The sequence below is a fragment of the Lissotriton vulgaris genome, chromosome 2_1, assembly GCF_964263255.1.
Source record: "Lissotriton vulgaris chromosome 2_1, aLisVul1.2, whole genome shotgun sequence".
In the NCBI taxonomy this organism is placed as follows: domain Eukaryota; kingdom Metazoa; phylum Chordata; class Amphibia; order Caudata; family Salamandridae; genus Lissotriton; species Lissotriton vulgaris.
Window position 1 is genome coordinate 448775927 of NC_141687.1, and position 21756 is coordinate 448797682.

Below are 21756 nucleotides of genomic sequence, written 5' to 3' on the forward strand. Positions count from 1 at the left end.
AAGCTATCCTGGCTGATGATGGCTGATAGCCAGAAACCGGTCCTAGGATGCTTGATTCCGGTCCAGGGAAGACATGGCTTGGCAGTTCAGGCTGGACTGTTCCCATGAGGCACAGGGTCAAGGCTGATTTGCATATGGCCATGTGTGAACTGGGGTGGTGTGGAGTGCAAAAAAACGATGGATTTAGGCCCAGATCTCTGTACTGGGGTGAATGTATGACTTTGTTCTGCATTCTGTCCATCAACTGTTGATTTTTCATTTGTCACCCTGAGTGGGACGGGTATTCTCAGACGTGAGTCCCGTGCTCTCCACACCACTAGAGTCAAGCTTTCCTGGCTGATGATGGCTTATAGCCAGAAACCAGTCCTAGGTGCTTGATTCCGGTCCAGGGAAGACATGGCTTGGCAGTTTGGGCTGGACTGTTCCCATGAGGCACAGGGTCAAGGCTGATTTGCATATGGTCATGTCTGAACTGGGGTGGTGTGGAGTGCAAAAAAACGATGGATTTAGGCCCAGATCTCTGTACTGGGGTGAATGTATGACATTGTTCTGCATTCTGTCCATCAACTGTTGATTTTGCATTTGTCACCCCGAGTGGGACGGGTATGCTCAGACGTGAGTCCCGTGCTCTCCACACCACTGGAGTCAAGCTATCCTGGCTGATAATGGCTGATAGCCAGAAATCGGTCCTAGGATGCTTGATTCCGGTCCAGGGAAGACTTGGCTTGGCAGTTCAGGCTGGACTGTTCCCATGAGGCACAGGGTAAAGGCTGATTTGCATATGTCCATGTCTGAACTTGGGTGGTGTGGAGTGCAAAAAACGATGGATTTAGGCCCAAATCTCTGTACTGGGGTGAATGTATAACATTGTTCTGCATTCAGTCCATCAACTGTTCATTTTGCATTTGTCACCCCGAGTGGGACGGGTATGCTCAGTCGTGAGTCCCGTGCTCTCCACACCACTGGAGTCAAGCTATCCTGGCTGAGAATGGCTGATAGCCTGAAACCGGTCCTAGGATGCTTGATTCCGTTTCAGGGAAGACATGTCTTGGCAGTTTGGGCTGGACTGCTCCCATGAGGCACAGGGTCAAGGCTGATTTGCAGATGGCCATGTCTGAACTGGGATGGTCTGGAGTGAAAAAAAACGATGGATTTAGGCCCAGATCTCTGTACTGGGGTGAATGTATGACATCGTTCTGCATTCTGTCCATCAACTGTTGCTTTTACATCTGTCACCCCGAGTGGGACGGGTATGCTCAGACGTGAATCCCGTGCTCTCCACACCACTGGAGTCAGGCTAACCTGGCTGATGATGGCTTATAGCCAGAAACCGGTCCTAGGATGCTTGATTCCGGTCCAGGGAAGACATGGCTTGGCAGTTTGGGCTGGACTGTTCCCATGAGGCACAGAGTCAAGGCTGATTTGCATATGGCCATGTCTGAACTGGGGTGGTGTGGAGTGCAAAAAAATGATGGATTTAGGCCCAGATCTCTGTACTGGGGTGAATGTATAACATTGTTCTGCATTCAGTCCATCAACTGTTGCTTTTACATCTGTCACCCCGAGTGGGACGGGTATGCTCAGACGTGAATCCCGTGCTCTCCACACCACTGGAGTCAGGCTAACCTGGCTGATGATGGCTTATAGCCAGAAACCGGTCCTAGGATGCTTGATTCCGGTCCAGGGAAGACATGGCTTGGCAGTTTGGGCTTGACTGTTCCCATGAAGCACAGGGTCAAGGCTGATTTGCATATGGCCATGTCTGAGCTGGGGTGGTGTGGAGTGCAAAAAAACGATGGATTTAGGCCCAGATCTCTGTACTGGGGTGAATGTATGACATTGTTCTGCATTCTGTCCATCAACTGAATTGATTTTGCATCTGATAGGATGGTGGACAGTGTGTTGGCGGTCGGAAAGATCAACCACCATGCATTTGACGGTCTCCTTGAGGCCGCCGGTGCAGCAGAAGGGCTCATAGTTTTTACAATGGTGGTGGGGCCCATGAGGCATTGCCATAGGGATTACAAAGTCCCTTTCCGCTCGCTTGTTCATGACGGTGAACCAGCCATGAACAGGCAGGCGGATAGGGCTTTGGAGGCGCCATTTCCCCATTGCCTTACGCTGTGGGCATTGGGGATATCCCTGCACCATGTGGCAAGCACCCTCCTCAATGCAAACAATAGACATTGTGACCATTGTGGTGGTGGTCGTATCATAATGCCTAGTGTGGGACTGCTGAAAACCTGTTTTGCGGTCCTGTCTACGATAGGGTGACGGGTGGAAAAAAGTCTTCCCACCATCCTAATCGGGCCCTATGTTCCCTAACTGTTGCAAAAATGATACATGGGTTGGCAGACTGCATTGGTCAAATAAATACCATGGTGGAATGTCTATGACAGCACCTTGGCACAGGAAGCCAAATAAATAATGTAGTGGAAGCATGGCATAATGCCTTTCAATCCACACTAGGCATGACTCACCATATAATATACAAATTTATGGAATTATTACAAAGAGAACAAAGATACCAAGAACTAGGAGTGGAGCAATCCATTATACAAATTAGCACTAAACTAAGCAAACAAACTAAAGGAATGCACAACATGCTACAATTTAAATTCAAACTCTTCATGAATAAGAAAGGACTACATTACATAGATATGATGGACAAAAGCATAGTATAAATTTAATTTAAACCTGCCAAAAACCTCAAAAACTACAACATACTGTAAATCACCAAATCAAAACCCTTTTATTTTTTTTAATATGAGCATACATATTTTGTGAACTCAGCAATGCAGCGAGCGCAAGGTAAATAGTTTTATTTATTTATTCACTTTACTCCTGGCTGTCGTATGTCTGACTCCACTACCCCCCACCATGCCCGACCCCATGCCAGCCCCCTGCCCTGCAGCTCTCTGTCTGCGAGCCGCCACTGGACACACATCTAGATGAAGTGGCTTTAAGGCACACACCGCAATATTGAGTCCATGCAGAACTCCACAAAGTGATGACAAGTTGACACCCTCCATGTGTGGATACACAAATATCTAACAAAAACACTGCCAACATGTAGCAAACCTACAGCATACAAAGAAAGGCAATCTACATGACGGTGATTGTGGCCAGGCCAAGATGGGATACTTACCACATAACATGTCAGCCAATGCAATGTGTGCCCAATCTGGAGTCAACACACATAGACTCCTATCCAACATACACCCCATCCCTGTTTGACTCCAGCACTTGCTCCAAGGGCACATTATACAAAACACTTGAAGTGAATCAGCAATCAGGGATGAAACACACAAAACTGTACTTACACATCACTAACTATACAACAGCATCAAACAGTCAGGAAAGGAATGTCAGGACCATTGTCTACAAAACTAAGGATGTTTTTATTAAATACATGATTTTTTTTTAAACAATTCAAAAATAGCCCAATGGCCAGTCCACAGTGGGTGAAATGTGCCATGGTACAATGCTAGGCCAAAGCACTTGCACTATCTGACACTGCCAGAGAACTACTTCACAAAGGGAATTCCGGTGGGCATAGACAACACCTGTAAAATGGTACTTGAGAAGGGGAGATTAGCAGAGGCATAGGGAGGGGCTCATTGGGATTGGGCTCTTCGATGCTGTGTGTTTTTTTCTTCTTTTATTGGGCAGGGGCCTGGGGGTGGAGGCTGTGTTTCAGGGGTGAAGTGGGAAATGAAAGGGATGTGATTGGATTGGATGTGGAAGAGGTTTTAGGGACTTTGGGAGGGGGACAGGTGTCACAGGGGTAAGGGCAAGGGCAAACAAGCGTAACTCACGGGGAAAATGGGTAGGCTGTTTGGGCTGGAGTTTGGATTGGGAGGAAGAGGGTTCAGAGTCTCCTGTTAGCGGTGTGTGTTGTGATGGTGGCTGTTGTGTGGGAGACTGTGAACATATATGCTTTTTGGGGGAATGTTGAGAATATGCTGGGTGTTGTTATGTTATGTTATGTTAAGTCTGCTTGTATAGCGCATGGCTACCCCAGCAATGGGGCGTCCCAGCGCTGCGGACATACCTAAAAGCAGTACAGCACAACAGAGAAGGTGAAGTTAGATGGAAGAGAACAGCCAAGTTTTAATCTGTTTACGGAACAGCAGGTGGTTAGAAGTGGCCCGAGCCCCAAGGGGGATCGAATTCCACAGCTTCAGCGCCAGATGCCTAAAAGAGCGACCACCAGCTCGGCACCTACGGATCTTAGTCGTGCGTGCCAGTGACAGGTCGGCTGAACGAAGGGCACGCGAGGGGACATAGAAAGAGCAGAGTCCCTGCAAAGTTTGAGGGGCGGTATTATACAGGATTTTATGAATTAGACATAGACTTTTGAACTGGATACGTTGTTTAACCGGTAGCCAATGTAACCGATGGAGGATAGGGGAGGTGTGGCATTTTTTTGGCAGTGCAAATAAAATGCGAGCAGCGGCATTCTGGGCTCTCTGTAGTCTATTTATCACCGTCAAGTTAGAACCTAGCATCAGGACATTGCAGTAGTCTAGATGGGATAGGACTAAGGCCTGAATTATAGTCTGGCGGATGCAAGGCTCAAAGAATCCGAGGATAGGTTTGAGAGAGCGCAGGCGACCATAGCAGGTGCCTGCCACTCTCTTGGCATGAATTTCCATGGAGAGTGAGTTGTCCAACATCACACCCAGGTTTTGAACAGCCTCCTTGGGGGCAGGAGAGGGTCCCAGAGTGGGAGGCCACCAATGTGCATCCCATTTCTGGGTGTCCCTACCTACAAGGAGTATCTCCGTCTTGGAAGAATTTAGCTGGAGATAGTTCTGTGACAGCCAGTTCGATATAGCCAGGATATCTTCCTGGAACTTAATTTGGTCAGCCCCACTGTTCTTAGAAAAGGAAAAAATGAGTTGTGTATCGTCCGCGTATGATATTAGTTTGATGTTGCGGTCCCTGGCCAACATGGCCAGGGGACGGACGTACACATTGAACAATGTGGGGCTGAGCGCAGAGCCCTGCGGGACTCCACAGTCCAGGGGGTGTATGCTGGATGAGTACGGCGGGGCGTGCACTTGGAAGGAGCGGTCAGATAAGAACGACGTGAACCATCCCAAGGCTCTCTCCCTGACTCCGATATCCCACAGTCTCGCAAGCAGGATCCTGTGGGAGACCGTGTCAAAGGCGTGCTCAAGTCCAGCAGAACCAGGGCAGATGTCTCACCCTGCTCCAGCCCCTCCCTCAGATTTTCCGTAACGGCTAGCAAGGCAGATTCCGTGCTATGTTTAGCACAGAAGCCGTTCTGAGATTCGTTTAATATTCCATTTGACTCCAAATAGGTAGTTAGAATGGAATTTACATGGGCCTCCATCACCTTGGCAAGATAGGGGAGCAAGGAGATGGGTCTAAAGCTGTCTGATCTGGTGGGATCTAATGATGGCTTTTTTAAGAGGGGGGCAACTTTAGCATGTTTCCAGGATGGGGGAATGGTCGCCGACTGAAGTGAGTTGTTAATTAACATCCGCCCTTCCCGCAAGATGGAGTCCTGGAATAATCTGAATAATTCTGGTTTAACAGGGTCTGTTGTGGAGAGGTTTGTGGCTGTTGCTTTGATGTCTGTGCGTATGGTTGTGTCCGTAGAGGGATGTATGGCTGTCGCTGTGATGAGCATGGGTATGGATGTGTCTGTTGAGGGATATGTGTTTATTGCTGTGATACGTGTGGGTATGAGTGTGTCTGTGGAGGGGTCAGTGGCTGTTGCTTTGATCTATGTGGGTATGAGTGTGTATGAGGTGGGCTCTGTGGCTGTTGCTGTAATGTCTGTGGTTATGGGTGTGTCTGTGGAGGGATCAGTGTGTGATGCTATGGTGCCTAGGTGTATGCTGGGGTTGTGAGGGAGGTGAGTGTCTGATGTGTGCGTTCATGTGTGAGTTTTTAAGATTGCTTGGGTTTGTGTGTGTTGCTCGGGTTTATTGAAGTGTGTTCATTGCTTAGGTGTGCATGTGCTTTGAATAGGATTGGGAAGAGGGAATGTGGATGAGGAGGGGCATGAGGAGTGTGGAAGGTTGGGATGGGTGGAGGGCTGCCTTGATGGAGGAGGCAAGAAATTGAAAAGATCTCTGTAGACAGACATACCAGTGTGAAAGCCTTCCTGGAAAGCAACCAACTGGGTCATCTGGGTGCTTAGCTGGTGGATGGAATTCAGCACTGCAGTCAAACCCACCGAGAGGCTTCTCAGCAGGTCAATAGACTCCTCTCTCAGGGTAGTGAGGCTAATAGGGGCAAGGTCTGAGGAGCTGGCAGCAACAGAGAGCACTCCCCTCTTAGCGGAGAGAAACAGGCAAACTTTCGGGGGAACAACAGTGAGGGTGTCGATGGAACTAGAAGTGACTGACACATATAAAGGTGGAACTGATCATGTTGGGTCTGCCACCACTTTAGAGTGACTACCAGAAGATGACTCAGATGATGATGAGATGTCAATGTTCTCCTCCAGGGCACTGCTTGTACCCTCCTGGACACTGGGTCCTTCAATGTCTGACATAGCAGGTCCAGAACGGCAGTGACCAGCTATGTCACCACTGACGTTGGCCCCTTCTTCTCTACTTGCCCTGGATGTTTCTGAATTGATAAGAATTATGGGTTTATTGCAATTGTTTTTCAACACCCCTACCATCACAAATATTAAGAAAACAATAAATAATTCCACATATAACACCACCTTCCTGGTTCACTCAATAGGCTTCCAACTTAGCATGAGTACATGCCAAATAACCTGCAAACGGTTGCCTCCACTCATGTCAGAACCCCAGACTTGCCCAAAGGTATGGATGGAATTCCCTACACTGCATCATTATGTTCATACTCACACAGTTTATCAACTTGTATACTTTAGCACATTCTTGTGTACCATTATAAAGAGATGAAACCAAATAGAAATGATACAATTTTGAGATTTACAAGATGCTCACACAATGTCAAAAGACATACAGATCTACCATTGCCTCATAACACAGCATAATGTTATAAAAGTATGTTTCAACATCAATGTACCATCAATTACTGATGTGGCAGCTATCATGTCACATGCACATGCTAATTGCATACCAATGGTACTTTGGACTCAAACGTACATAATTATTTATTTTTTGTCCTCATATTTGCCACCAGATGGAATAACTCCAGATGGAAACTCTCAACTCTGCCAACATAAAACCTTACTGTGCGCCCTGGAATATTTTATTTTATGTATAGCTTTCGAGAAGTCTCCCAGAGGTAGGTTTTCTACTAGTCCAACTCCCCTGCTCGATGTCTCTGTACCTTGTCCTGGGGAGGACCAGACCGCAAACCCCTGGCATAATCATTGGACGTTTGTTGTCAAACTGTCTGACCATTTTATCAACGGAGCCCAAATCTTTTCCGCCTCTTCTCCTCCACACTGGAGATCTATTTTACTAATGGCCATGATGTTCTTTAGGCGATCTGCAAACATAGGGGGGGTTGAGGATTTCCATTCCCTGCAGATCTCCCTTCTGGCGATAACAATCACATAGAATATAAACTGGGTGACATTGTCTATCGTATCATATTCCTCTCACAGACCCATAAAGATCAGTCTTGGGCTACAGGTAATTGTTCTAACCAGTACCTCCCCAAAAAGGTGCAGACCGATAACCAGTAGTTTTTAATCTCAATACCTTAGCTCGTGGGTGTCCTTTAAGGTTTTTAACAGCCTGAATGAAGAGTGGTGGAAAACCAAACCTTGTTAGGGTATCCCACAGAAATACCCAGTTCACTTGATCGAAAGCCTTCGCGGCATCTATTGCCACGATGGTGAGTGGTAATCCCTTTATTTCAGCATAATCAATTGCGCCGATGACCTGGAAGGTCAACTTATTCAGTTGTCGTCCTGGAATAAAACCCCTTTGGTCAGGGTGAATGACAGTTTTAATAACTTTAGATAGTCTCTCAGCCAGAATCCCAGAAAATATTTTAATATTTAAAAGAGATATAGGTCTGTATGACTCTATGTTCTTTGGGTCTTTGTTTGGTTTTGCTATTAAGGTGATGGTGGCCTCAAAGCAGGAGAGTGGGATATCCCCTCTTCGATGATAGATATTATTAAAAAGGGACAGTAAGTGTAGAATAATCTCATCCTCGTAATCTTTGTAAATCTCCGTTGGCAGGCCATCTGGGCCTGGGGCTTTATTTCTACTCATCTTTTTTAACTGAGCTCTTATTTCCCCCTCAGTGATGTCTCTCGACAGGGTCCTCTTTTCTTCTTCATTCAATTGGGGTAGTGCCCTTTGGTTCTACCACTTCTCTAAGTCTTCTATTCCAACCTTGATGTTTTCTCGATATAACTATTCCATAAATCCTCTGGCTTCATCCCTGATTTCTTCTTCCTTAATTAACTGATCTCCAGAAGTCCTTTGGATCAAGGTATCAATATTATTTCTGGTCCTGTCTGCTCTTGCCTTCCACGCCAGAAGTGCCCCACACCTTTCTCCATATTCAAAGTTTTTTAATTTACTGATTTCCCATCTGTCATGAATCTGTTTGTCGGCTCTAGCTTTGAGACTCAACTGTAACTCTAGAAGCTCCTTTTCTAATTCTGGAATCTTCTCCCTTTCCTCCAAGGCTGCATGCTGAAGCTCCAACTCTTTCTTTTTGATAGAATCCAGTTCTTTAATTTCTATATCTTTAACCTCTTTTCTTTTTAGTCTCATGTGAAACCCCAATAAACCTCTAAGGAAAGCCTTAAATGATTCCCAGACAGTCTGTTCTAGTGCTGAGCCCACATTAAATAAAAAATATTCCCTTATACTATTTCTGATTTTAGCTCTAATATTATCATCTAAGAGAATTGTTCTATCTAGGGTCCATCTGCGTTCGATGGCAACATTTGCAAGGTTAATGTTAAGTTGTACTACTGAGTGATCAGAAAGGCCGACAGGAATGTGAGTAACCAAAGTCAGGACTGATTCCAAAGAGTGATCTACCAAGAATAAATCAATTCTCGAAAATTGTTTGTATTTTTTACTGTAAAAAGAGTATTCTCTAAGGTTGCCGTTTTTGGTTCTCCAAGCATCCAGCAAGTTATGTTCTTTCATTATATTTTTAAGAACAGTGAGGGATTTCTTTGGCAAGATATATTTCGCTCTTGAGGTACGATCCAATTGTGTATCTAAAATAAGATTAAAGTCTCGCCCGAGGATCGGGGGTGCCCTACTAGAAATTAAGACCCTCTCAAGTTTACTCAAGAAAGTTTCATTATCCTCGTTTGGGCCATAATACACTGCAAGATTATATGGTGAGCCTCCAACTAAAAGCTCGGCTACCAACCACCTCCCTGTCTGATCTGTATCCCATCTCTGTACTTTAATACTCCTGTTTGCTCTAATAATTATTGCAACTCCTCTGGTTGTTCCCTTTTGCCTTGAGCATAAAATGTCCTGTACCCATTGCATTTTCTCAAAAACCTTCTTACACTCTTTTTCCTCGATATGGGTCTCCTGAAGTAAATATATAATAGCTTCAAGATTCTTTAAGAAGTCACATATCCTCTGCTGTTTCCTAAGACTTCCTATTCCGTTAAGATTCCAGGATATAATTGTACTGCTTATATGGGGGTTTACTGCCATAACCAAATTTTACTCTCCCTGTTAAGCTCTATGATATTGTCTAGATGACTAATTATGTGTTTATATGTCTGTATTTGTCTGTGTGTATGGATAGTAGTTTTAGAGTTTCTGTATTTAGATGAGGACTTTTTTCTTTTTTTTTCTCCCTCCCCCCCTCTCCCACCCCCGCACCCCCCCCTCAAGGAACCCTCCCTTCATCTTGGGCGTTTGTCCTGCCCTTGTGGAGCTCTCCACCTTACCGCGCCCTATCTATCTCTCGAATCCCTTGTCCCATAACTACATCTGCTATTAACAAAGTGAGTTAGTAAATCAGTATGAATTAATATAGTTTAGTACTTCCCTTTTTCCCTACCCTTTCCTACCTCATTTCCCCCCTTTTAAGTGAATTTAATCATGAATAGTGTGCAAACCCTATTATTGTGTGAATATGTGGTTTTCTTTTGTTTTTTTTTCCCTTTTTATATTTTTTTTTTTACATTTTTTTTACACATCGTGCAGTTTAATATATTGTTTAATATTTTGTTTTTGTACTTGTCCTGAATCTCTAAGTTATATCATGCCATACAGGCATAGTCTGAGTGCAGAAATATATACAAATATATTTAAGTATTTAGGAATGAATGTCAGGTATTAAATGTGTTAAATTTTTGGGGCTAGAAATCATCGGCCTGACCTAGCCTACTCCCTTGTTCTCTGTAGCAGTTCATCTACCTCCTCCGGCTGATTGCAGGTATATGTTTTATTATTCCACATGATCTTAAGCAGGGCTGGGAATTTCATCTGCACTTTTGCTCCAAATGATCTCAGCTCCGGCATTCTTGATCCCAATTCCCATTGTCTCTGAGCCGTTCTTCCTCCTATGTCAGACCTGATTTGGCATGGGTTGGCCCGGTAATGAAGAGAGGCACTAGCTAAAGCTTTAATCAATATCAGCTCTTTAACAGTATAAGTCTGAAAATAGACCAATATTTACCTGGGCCCTTTTCGGTCTTGGTGTATCCTGAAAGGGTCTCTATGCACTCTCTGAATCTCCGCTTCAAGATCTATGTATGTACGATCTTTCAATACCCCTTCTCTAAGGAATCTGCAGACAAAGGTTTTTATATCCCCTACTCTCCTTCCAAGATACAGAGGTTTTTCCGTCTTGAATGAGTCTCCAGTCTTTCCATGTCCATCATTAGCGCCTTATTCTGTTTCTTTAAAGCGCTTCGTTCCTCGTCGTTTTCTGTTGTGATCACTGAGAGGGTAGAGACCTTTTTCTCCAAAGTGGCTGTTCGTGCTTCTATCTCTTCCATTCTGGTTTCTAGTAAATCAAACCTATCGTGTAATCTTTTTTGATTATTCTCAGAGATTTCAAACTTCTCCAACAAGTCACTTCTCAAAGAATGAAGCAATAGCCCAATCTTATCAAACTCCTGGGGGGAAGTAGAGATAAAACCTGTATCTTCCTCTATTTCTTTTTCTTTTTCTAATATAACACGATTTGTAGGAGCTGAAGTAGATACGCTTATGTGAGTTTCCACAGACTCACTATGACTACATATAGCTGTCTCTGATGTCTGTAAATTCAAGGGGTCGTGTTGAGGAGGAGAATTATCAGAGGGAGTATTGGTACTGCCACCGCTTATTGGAATGTCATTGTATGTGTTGACTGGACTCTCTAAATCTACTAGAACTTCCTCAGTTCTAATCTCAGTCAACGGGGAATACCTGTTAGCTAAAACTAAACCAGATGCAGAGGGAGGCGCCAAATTCTGAATAGACTGCTGGGCCTCTTTCATGTCCACTCCTTCTTTTAAAGAGTTCATTTTCTCTAACACCTTAAAGTAACTTTTAAGGGAGGGAGTATTTTTAAGCGTTGAAATCTGCTGAGGAGGTTTGCTAATAATAGGTTTCTTGGAACTTGGTTTCCTCTTGCTTTTATGTGGAATGAGAGGTGAAGGTCTCACCTTCTCGCTGAGTTCGGTTGAATCGAGAACCCCCCGCTGCTTTAATTCTTGTTTAGACCTCAACTGATATCTATTCTTAACTACCTCTCCTCTGCTCTTAACCTGCTTGCTGTTTACCTGGTCCTTCCCCTTATGCTCTGGAACTCGAGTAGCTTTAGCTGAGTATGAGTCTATTGGTGTAAGAGTACCAGTATCAGACACGGTGTCTAAGCTCCCTTCCCTCTGATTAAATAGAACAGGTGCTACTACTGTTGCCACAGATGAAGCTGCCTCCATACGAGCTCTACCTCTAGCAGGGGTAATTGAAGTAGCAGGGAAGAAGTATCTATTTATTGAAAAATGTCCCCAAAAAACTGGACCTCTATACTGCTGCAATGGGAAAACGCTTCTCAAGTGCTGACAACTACCCCACTTCCAAGTAACCCCCTCTCGGATTTCACTGCAGCGTCTCAAGTTAGGACTTATCTTTTGTTTGTGGGGTTGTCTCGGAAAAGCTCCTGCACTCGTGACAGATTCCTTCAATGCGTTTTCCAAATCGGCTTTTGCTGCTTTCACAGTCTTGCCTCCCGAGTCTTGCGTACACCCTTTCATCTACATCCTCCCGGCACACGTTCACGGCTGCAACCATCCCCAGGTCCCGAGGTCCTAGTGCCGACCGCTACACTCCGTTATTCTCCGCTTGCAGCCGCCTCAATTCTCCTCAATGGTTACTCCAAAAGGAAAACAAAACGCTCATTTTTCTATCAAAAAAGAAGCTCGCAAGCCTCACGCTACCTGTTCTCACCGCAAAAATTCTATCCGGTCTTCGCATCCATGCGCTCGGGTGGAGAGCTCCACGACAGCCGCTAGCCTGCCACCGCCATGTTCCTTGTCTCCTCCCTCAAACGTACATAATTTGACCATAACCTGAAAAGAAAAGAAAAAAAATGTCAACACATTTAGTTTAGCTATGTATCACATTTAACAGATAAAATTCCCAGAGAACTATGAGGTCCTATTACACTCCTTGTAGCCATGTGAAAATTCCCAATTTTGCTTGGTACAGTGATGGCGCCAATCAGAAAATATCAACAAGCCAACACACATTTGAAGGTTTTAGTAGTCATGATGTGAAGATATGGGTTCACTTGAGTCAGGGGTAGGCACATCACACTATTCTTTGGTATTGCATACTCAGATTGCCTTGTGAGGATCCGTCTAGACACTCATATATGATCCCCACAGATCTACATCTCACTCACTCATGCATGTCATCAGTCAGTGAATGAGTGTTTAGGAACACAATTGCAGATGAACCCACAACTGCCAAATGCACACTTGCCAAAATGTAGGCACTAATGTTGATGGCACCATGGATTTTTGCACACTCATTTCACTGTATAACCAGTACTGTTGTACAGCCATTGCATGTATTGTGAGCTCTACGTCATGTCACATGCAATAGAGACACCATCAAATGAAAGACAGTATTGAGGGTACATCACTCCTCACACAAGCAAGACAAGTTGGCTATGGGGTACAATTGTAACCCAGATTTACTGAGAACATGAGATAATTACTCAGTTCACTCAGTCAGGTGTCTGCTCAAAAGGAGAGGATTGGATGTGGACAGGACTCTACGACTTCCAGGTCAGAAAGACAATAGCCACAGCACAGCAGCATGTGCCCACTACTACACTCATACTAACAATTACTCAACTTGTGTGTAACACACAAAGTTGTCAGAATAACATGTCTGTCCCTGACCAGGACTCAACCCCTAGTTACTGCTGTTGGGCCCTCAACTGCTCATCATTATCTGGGTAGGGAATCACCAGTACTGGGGCCATCAGGGGGGTCGGAGTCCTGTGAATGCTCCTTCCATGTTGGGAGGACATCCCCAGCAGGACCTCTGTGATCCTGCAGTTCCAGCGCTGCAGGTCCATCCACCTCTTCCGGCAATGGACACTACGCTGTTTGTAGACCTCCATGGTCTGCACCTTCCAAGCAATGGCTCTCCAAATGGCCTTCTTCTGATGGTTGTTGACCTATATGGAGGCAATAGATATTGAAACAGATTGTAACTGGAAGTTTGAGGAGAATGTCAGCTCTTTACACAACATGTTAACATGTAGCTCCCTCCTTTATTTAGAGTCAACTTATTACATGTGTTCATGTCACCTGCTAAGCACAACTAGCACAGATAAACACGTTTGTGGTCATCTGATGACTAACCTCAAGCCTGGTCATGAACTACACTGACTGAACCACTCAACTAACATCATGGAGGATGCTAGGCCCATCCTCCATGGAATTTGATGTGAGGTACTATGACACACAATACACCATTTGGACCTTCTGAAGAGTACACTACCTGTTTAGGACTGTCCAGACATTTTCCTGCCAGCCCTATTTCAATGATGCACATGGTCCTTACAGGCAAGAAGCATAGAATATACTACATCCTAAGACTAAGGTCACAAGGTAAGGGCTGGTACGAGTGACACATGTCTGCATAGCCTCGTCTCTGGGGGATATGCAGACATGTGAACTACCTATTAGATAATCCTATTAAATCATAATAAGTTTGTGTTGTTTGTACTGCCATCACAGGACACCCCTTTTGCCACATGAGACACTTTGACAGTGTTGACAATCAACATATCATTGTATGTGATGTATGATAGTTGATGAATTACATTTCTAAAGCTCTTCAAATGTAACCCAGTCTCTACACTTTTCATGTCTCATATGTGCAGTAGGCCTGCACAGTGAAAGAAACACTATTAGCAAAGTGTCAACAGACCTGTGTGAGTAAAGGAAGAGTCATTGTTGACAGTCACACATTGACACTGTGGCCCTCATTATGTTCCCAATCATAGCAGGAATGGGACTGCCTGACAAGGAGTTGGAGAACCCACCCACCAAATCATAATGTGACTACCAGCACAGAAACATAGCCTACTACTATTGTGGCTGTGCTGCCAGACAGAAGGTCCGCAGCACAAGAGTGTATTTTCAAACATGTGGTGCCTGGCACACTGTGCATGAATGTTTGGTGGGCACCACATGTGCCCCCGTTGGCCCACAGTGAAGTCTCACGGGGGACAGAGGCCCTGCTAGTGGCCCCCAAAGTTTCATTCCATTTGTCTTTACATGGCAGTCGAATCACCATGTAAAGGCAGCAGGAAAAGGCACATTGCAATCCTTTGCAGGCACCACCACAATTTGAGGGTATTATGCTCCGACTGATGGTTGACAGGTTTCTTGAGCTTGACGAAGTCGTTGATTGCTCCATTCGCCTGCTGCCTCTGACCAACCGCATCGTAATGCGGCAGTCAGACAGCAGCCCCAGATGCCGGAAGGACCACCACCGACGGCCTGTCAGCATCATAATCGAGCCCTTTGTTTCAATGGAATAAAGTATCAGTTTAAGGGATCACCTTAGTCTCACCATGTCTCCAATTATCCATAAAACAGCAATAAGGGCTACTGGTGGGACAGCTCGCTCTTTCTGTGAACATGCATGGATCAGCAGGTCTACTGAAACAGTACTCTGTGCAACGATTCTCCTCCCCAGGCTGTCCACATATCAATGTCAGGCCTTCCTCGCTGCAAGCTGAGGCTACTTATACCACATGAACATTAATTTCCATCAAAATCAATACATGAAAGTCAAACTTCAGGCCATTCCATATGTGATCATAGGATTGTTTGCTACTATGAAGAGGTCTGTGAGGTATAGCTACCTCCCAGATAACAGTTTTTCAAAATCTGACATGGGCTGGAATGGTACACTTAGTTAACATAATCCTCCAATGCTTCTAACAGACCTGGCTCATGGTGGGAACCCATGCATAATAATTCACATATTCCGTGATGTAACTTGATAACTCATTGTAGCTACAGTACTCAGAGCCTCATTGTAGCCTAGGGGAACAGAAAGGTAGAAGTTAAACAGAGTGAATACCTGTTTTTATAATAGTTACCTGTTCCTGTTGTAAGCCATAGAGCTGAGAATACAGAGGTTGGACCTCATCTACCAGGGTGTCCAGCCCCTCTAGAATGAAAGTACTGTCCCTATCTCCTGTAGCTTATCCCACGTGCCCTTCCAGAGGTTCAAAACAGCAGCAAAAACCAAGGAGGACTTGCAGAAGTGTCAGTAGGCAAGTGAGCTATTTTCTAACTGCCACGTACATGCATGCCAAGTATGCGGTCATCAGCATTGGTGCACACAGCCTATGGGCAGCGACCGCTACTATCCCCGTCAGCCTATGGCTTTGACTGCCATGCATGCAACGCCCTACCACAGAGTCATCTACCGCCGGTGGACAACGTTCAACAAGTTCTATTAGCAAGGTCAGACTGCCGCCATGTTAGCAGTACAGAAAAATGTACATAGGGCAAATCTGGGCTGCACACTGTACACAGAGGATGGTGGTATTTTCACATTACATGTGCTATTATCTTCACTAAAGTGGAAATGTACATTTTTCACAATTTATGATGTGCCCAGTTCAGTTACAAAGCTGTGATTGCCACCTTGGAGATGAGTGGTGGATGTTCCAGAATTTTACAATGAAAATGTGATGTGCGTACTGCTTTATGAAGCATTTATGTTTAGACACATGACATTTGCCCTACTCTTCAGATTTGACACTCTGTACACTGTGACCACAATACATCTTTTGTCTTACTCCTTACATGGGAAAGGGAGGAAATGCCAGCCACATCTGTACCACTCTTTTCCAGACCTACACACCATGGAAGACCACCACATCATGCCATGGTATGTAATTTGAGTCTTGATATGGTTCACGGCTCGTCCCCGTAGGGAAATCTCGGCAAAGATTGGCAGACAGATGGAGTTGAAGCAGCATTAAAACAACCTAGTTTTAAGGTATTTTTTAGAATTCAGATAGACTTGAGGACACACTTACGAACAGTTTATTCCAGTCGAGCAGGCCAGGATAAGAAAAGGCTCGACCCCCCATGGTTAACAGTGCGGATATGGTGGGGACATAACAGAGACTGAATGCTCAATTGCAACTTCCTGTTTGGAAGTTAAGGAGTAAGTCTGTTCTAATGGTATTTTGGGCCAGAACCTGACAAGGATTTATGGGTCAGGCATAGCAGTTTAAACAGTGAGATCTTGCAGATGGGTAGCCAATGTAGGGTTCTGAGTGTGGGGGTTGACAGGGTCTTTCGAGGCAGGTTGTTTACCATATGTGCCAAAGTGCTTTGGACCACTTACAATTTTGATTAAATTGATTCATTAGAGGCAAGGATTAGGGCATTGCCGTAATCCAAACCACTGATAATTAGAGCTTCGGTAAGTGTTTTACTGGCACTCAGCAGAATCTATGAAAGATGTTCTTGAGGAGAAACATAGTACCAAAACAGGTTTTACATATAGAGGTAATCTGGTCTCGCATTGATTGTTGCTTGTCTATGAGTATGGCCAGATTCCTAGTGGTTCTACTGGGCAAATGAGTGGGACTGAGTTCTACTGGCCACCAATCCTCTGTCCAATAGAGCTGAGCTTTGCCAAACAAAAGAATCTCTGTGTTGCTCCAATTAAGTTGAAGACAGTTGAGGGACATTTAGATGGCAATCGCTCTTATGCAGATGATGAATCTCTGTTTGACATTCTCAGCATCCTACCCAAACTAGATGACTAACTGAGTGTTGTATGTGTATGTCTTGAAAACAAAGGACTCAACTAGTTGATCTAAGAAGGCTATGTAGATGTTAAAAAGGGCTCAGGGAAGAGCCCTGAGGAAATCCCTTGTCCAAGGAGATGGTCTTGGAATGGAATGTACCGATAGGATCTACTTCAACCCTATCTTTCAAGAAATCCATCAACCAGTCGAGAGGAGACTCATGGATACCTATCTACTGGAGATGCTGTACCAGGATGGTTTGCGAGATGGTATTGAATGCTGCTGATAAATCAAGCAGAACCAACATGGCAGGATGTCCAGCATCCAGGGACAGCCTAATAGTGCCTACTACTGCAAGTACAGCAGTCTCAGTGCTGTCGGATAGTCAGAAGTCAAACTGAGGGATGTCCAGAAAAGTGTTGCTCTCTAAGTAGACAGAGAGCTGTTTGTTGACATGGGTCTCCCAAACCTTTCCCAGCAGAGGGAGGAGACATATGGGATGATAATTGGTTGTGATCTTAGGGTCTGCAGCTGGTTTCCTCATGATAGTTGTAACATGAGCTGCTTTCTATAGTCTCGGGACAATGGCTTGGGTTAGAGATTGGTTACGCAATGCTGCAATAGTTAGAGCAAGAAGAGGGGAAAGGAGTGTAATGACCTTTGGAGAACAAAGATCAAAAAGGGTCTTGGATTTTGCTTTAGCTAGGAAGTCCAGCATCTGTGATGAAGAAAAAGGCTCAAATCTTTGTAGTACCACTGAGATGGAATTTTGTGGTAAGTCAGTATATTGATTGATTGTGGAATGAAAACTGTTGTAGATGTTGTCAATTTAAATTTAAAAATGGATAGCCAAGGAGTCGCAAAAGGTTTCAGATGCTGTAGTAGCCAAGGAACATGCATAGGAATCAACAAAGGTGTTTAAAATTTTAAATAGTTCTTTAGAGGAGTTGCCTTCCTGGTCTTTTTCATTGACAATATGTTGTCAGTGTGCTATCTTTATTTTGCCATGATGTGAACGTTAGGCATTTTAAAAAATGTGTTTATCTGCACTGGTTTTTTACATCCTCTAATTGCCCCCACCCCTTTTACAGATTCATTTATCAGCTTTCAATTCCACCGAGTACCAAGGTGCATTAGATCTAAAGTGCCTTCTAGAAAGTGCTTTGTAGGGTACAACAATATCAAATTCATGGATGAGAGAAACATTGAACCGTGCTAGTGCTGACTCTATGTCATGCGAGTCATTAGGCAAGAAGGCAGGAAAAGCTGCTTGGGAAGGACTCCAGAGTGATCAGTTTCCAGGTTCTTGTGAGGAATTGTTTCTGGACCTTAGGTTTATTGGGAAGAATCGTGATTGGGGTTTGAAAACTGATCAGAAAATGATCCCCCAAGTTAACGGCTGTTGGGTGTTAACCTACAATAGCGCATCAGTGGAAAAAATGAGTTCTAAGGAATGCCCTGCTGAGTGTGTGGGGCCGACCTTTGTCAGATGAAGATCTAACATTTCAAGATTTCCTAGCATTATAGGAACATTAGGATCAGTGGAAACATCAATGTGGTAGATAAAGGTTCCTATCTAAAGAAACTATTTTGTAGCTAGTACATAGGGTGCTAACCATTCTGCTAGATTGGGACTAAAATCTTTTTTTAGTCCAAGTAAATGGTACATCAGAGCGCCGTTCTAAGAATTCCATTAGGGGGTTGTATTTTATATGTAATCCGCTCAACCCAATTGGTGAGTAAGTGTGGGCAGAAAACTCTGCTACGCTGGCAGAGTTGACCGAGTTTTTGTCACTCAGCACACGGCTTGGAGGGCAGAGTTTGCAAAAACTCTACCTATTTAACATAGCAGAGTTTACCAGCAGGCACCCACCACCACCACATTTCACCTATACTTTCCTGTTTTTTGGAGAGGCTTGTTTTAATAGCTCTTGATTTGGGCTCCTTTTCACAGTGAGATGAGCTTGTTTCCTTTGGTTTTGACCAATGCTTCCCACCAGTGGGCAAGCTCCAGCAAGATGCTGATTGAGTCTTTGCCGAGTGACTTATTATTCTGTGAGGCCCCACAGTTGGCAGACACTGCAGTCCCAGCTCCTCCAGGCACAGTAAGGGCCACAAGGAAGAGGAGCAGCTGCTGTGTGAGGACCGGGAGTGCCGGGGCTGCTTGCAGTTCTACAGCAGAAGATGAGAGGTGAGGGGACCTGCCATGGAGCGCTGTGCTCCCCATGCTATCTACTGAAGTTATACTTTTGCCTATGCCTTTAACCGCGGCACAAGTTCTGTCTGCCTCTCAGTGCTGTGCTTCTGCATGTGCAATGCATCTGGTTATTGCCCTGGCTGCTTCTGCCTGTCTCTTCTCCTGCCTCTGCCTTACCTGTCTCTTGCTAGTGCACTTAGCTATCTGCAACATACTAGAGCACAAGTGCAGCCTTCACCGGACTACTCCACTTGTGCCATGGTCTGTGCCCCTGTCTGCTGGATGCAGGACACTCAAGCCCCATTTGCAATTTTGCATATGTATGCTTCTGCCACAGTCTGTACGCTCTGGTGCTCCCTGCAGTTTTGTGGGTGTTGCACCTGACGTTCCAGGGGTGCTTAATATGTCCAAGGTATGCCGCAGGCTTCTTGGCACATTTACGATGTTGCTCAAAAAGCCAGGAGTGGGCAAGTGGAGTAACTCTGCCCGCTTTTGTAACTCTGTGGAATCCCACAAAGTTTTTATAGAACTCCGCAAGTTCTGCATAGTGCAACTCTGCGAGCTCCGCCCACCCTTATTGGTGAGTACGGAGTCAAGGATTTGAACTCTGACGGGTCCTGGAAGGCTACAGCTCTTCCACCTCGGTTTGGATTCCCTTTCTTGCCTTCTTAGTTTTTGTATTTTCCTAGAAAAGCAATAGGAATACAAGGCCAGGCTAATGGGTGTGGCCATGTTTCTGTTATGAAACAAAAATCTGGTTGTGTTGAAGTGAGAGGGTCCCAAATTTCCACCTTGTGCATGGGAAAAGACCTTGCATTGTGATGTTTGCATTTGAGCACAGAGGGAAGATTCTGTGATTTGATGGGAGGAACTGATGCAGAGGGGGTGAAATTCATAGAGACTTTGTACATCTGTTTATATGGAGGACAACTTTCCCCCTTATCAAACAATGCAGTAGGTTTGGCAATGGAGCATGAAAACCTACATGTCTGGAAGGAAAAGGAACTTCATACGAACCTGGAAATGGGGAGAGCATTGTTAGCAATTAAATCTGAGTTTTGTTAAATCATTACTGTTGAAGCATACTATTGATTGGGAAGTAGCCCCTAGGGGTGGAGATGAAGGGTTCCTGGTGCTTGGCGATGATGATGTGCAGACAGGTACAGACAGGCTTGCCTTTAGTGCTTCTTGGATTAAAATGTGACCAAAATCAGAAATAGTATAAGATTAAAGTAACGTGCTTTCTTAAAAACATAAAGCTGCTCTGTGGCCTGCCCGTCTGCTGTGCATCAGTGCCAGGCTTGTAATTTATGCTGAAAGGCAGTGACAGCTAGTCTTCTGCCATCCAGTGATTGGCGGTTGTCGCAGAGTAGCCATGTCACCGCAATTAGCCTAAGCTGCCATTCAACTAAGCCCAGTCGACCAGGAAGCTCATGTGAGGAAAGAATAATTCAGGGAATGAGTGAAAAAGCATAACAGTTTTCAATTTCCAATTTGCTGCTTTGGGGCATATAGTAAAAACACAGTGCAAGCAAAGATAAATTAAAATACGACCAAAATCAACAATATTGTAAGGTTAAAGTAACATGCCTTTTTACAAAAAAAAAAGTTTCTCTGTGGCCTGCCTGTCCCATCACACAGTTCTGTTTAAATAAGCAAGCAATTGTTGATATATGTCATTAGTTGGAGCCTGACTTCCTAACTAACAGCTAAATAATCCTACATTAATACCACCACTAGTGAAACTCATGTCAATTTTGCATTTTTTGGCCACAGGCTCATTTCAATTCGCTATTGCTATTTTTGGTGGAATGTCACAACGGATGCTCAGTCAGGTACTCACAGAAGGGCTTGCAGCAATGTAGAGACATGTGGGCAGCTACATTCAGTTCCTCAGAAATGAGCATTAAGCTACCATGCCTGTCCTTTATTACGCCTTGGTCTATCAAAAGTTCTGTGAGTGCCCCTGTACTGCACAGCCGAGAGCAGTGGACAGAATGCAATAGGGACAAATCTCTAGCACAGGTGATGAAGAGTACAAGTGCCGTTTCGGAGAAGAATCTGATCAAAGTTCATGTGGCAACGTATACCCTACCATACCCATAAGGGAAAAAGCTCCAAAAGTAGAGGGTCTCAAATAATTCTCTAACATTGAATCTAAAAAAATAACATAGTTGGTACTGCTCTTGCTGCAACCAATATACCTTACCAAATTAGAAATGGACTAAAGTCTTTCTTGAGGACTGAGTCCTAGTTTAATTTTTTAAGTCTACGCTTAATAGACAAGTTACCCTACCACAAATCACTAATTCTTCCTGGGGCATTGTTTCAGA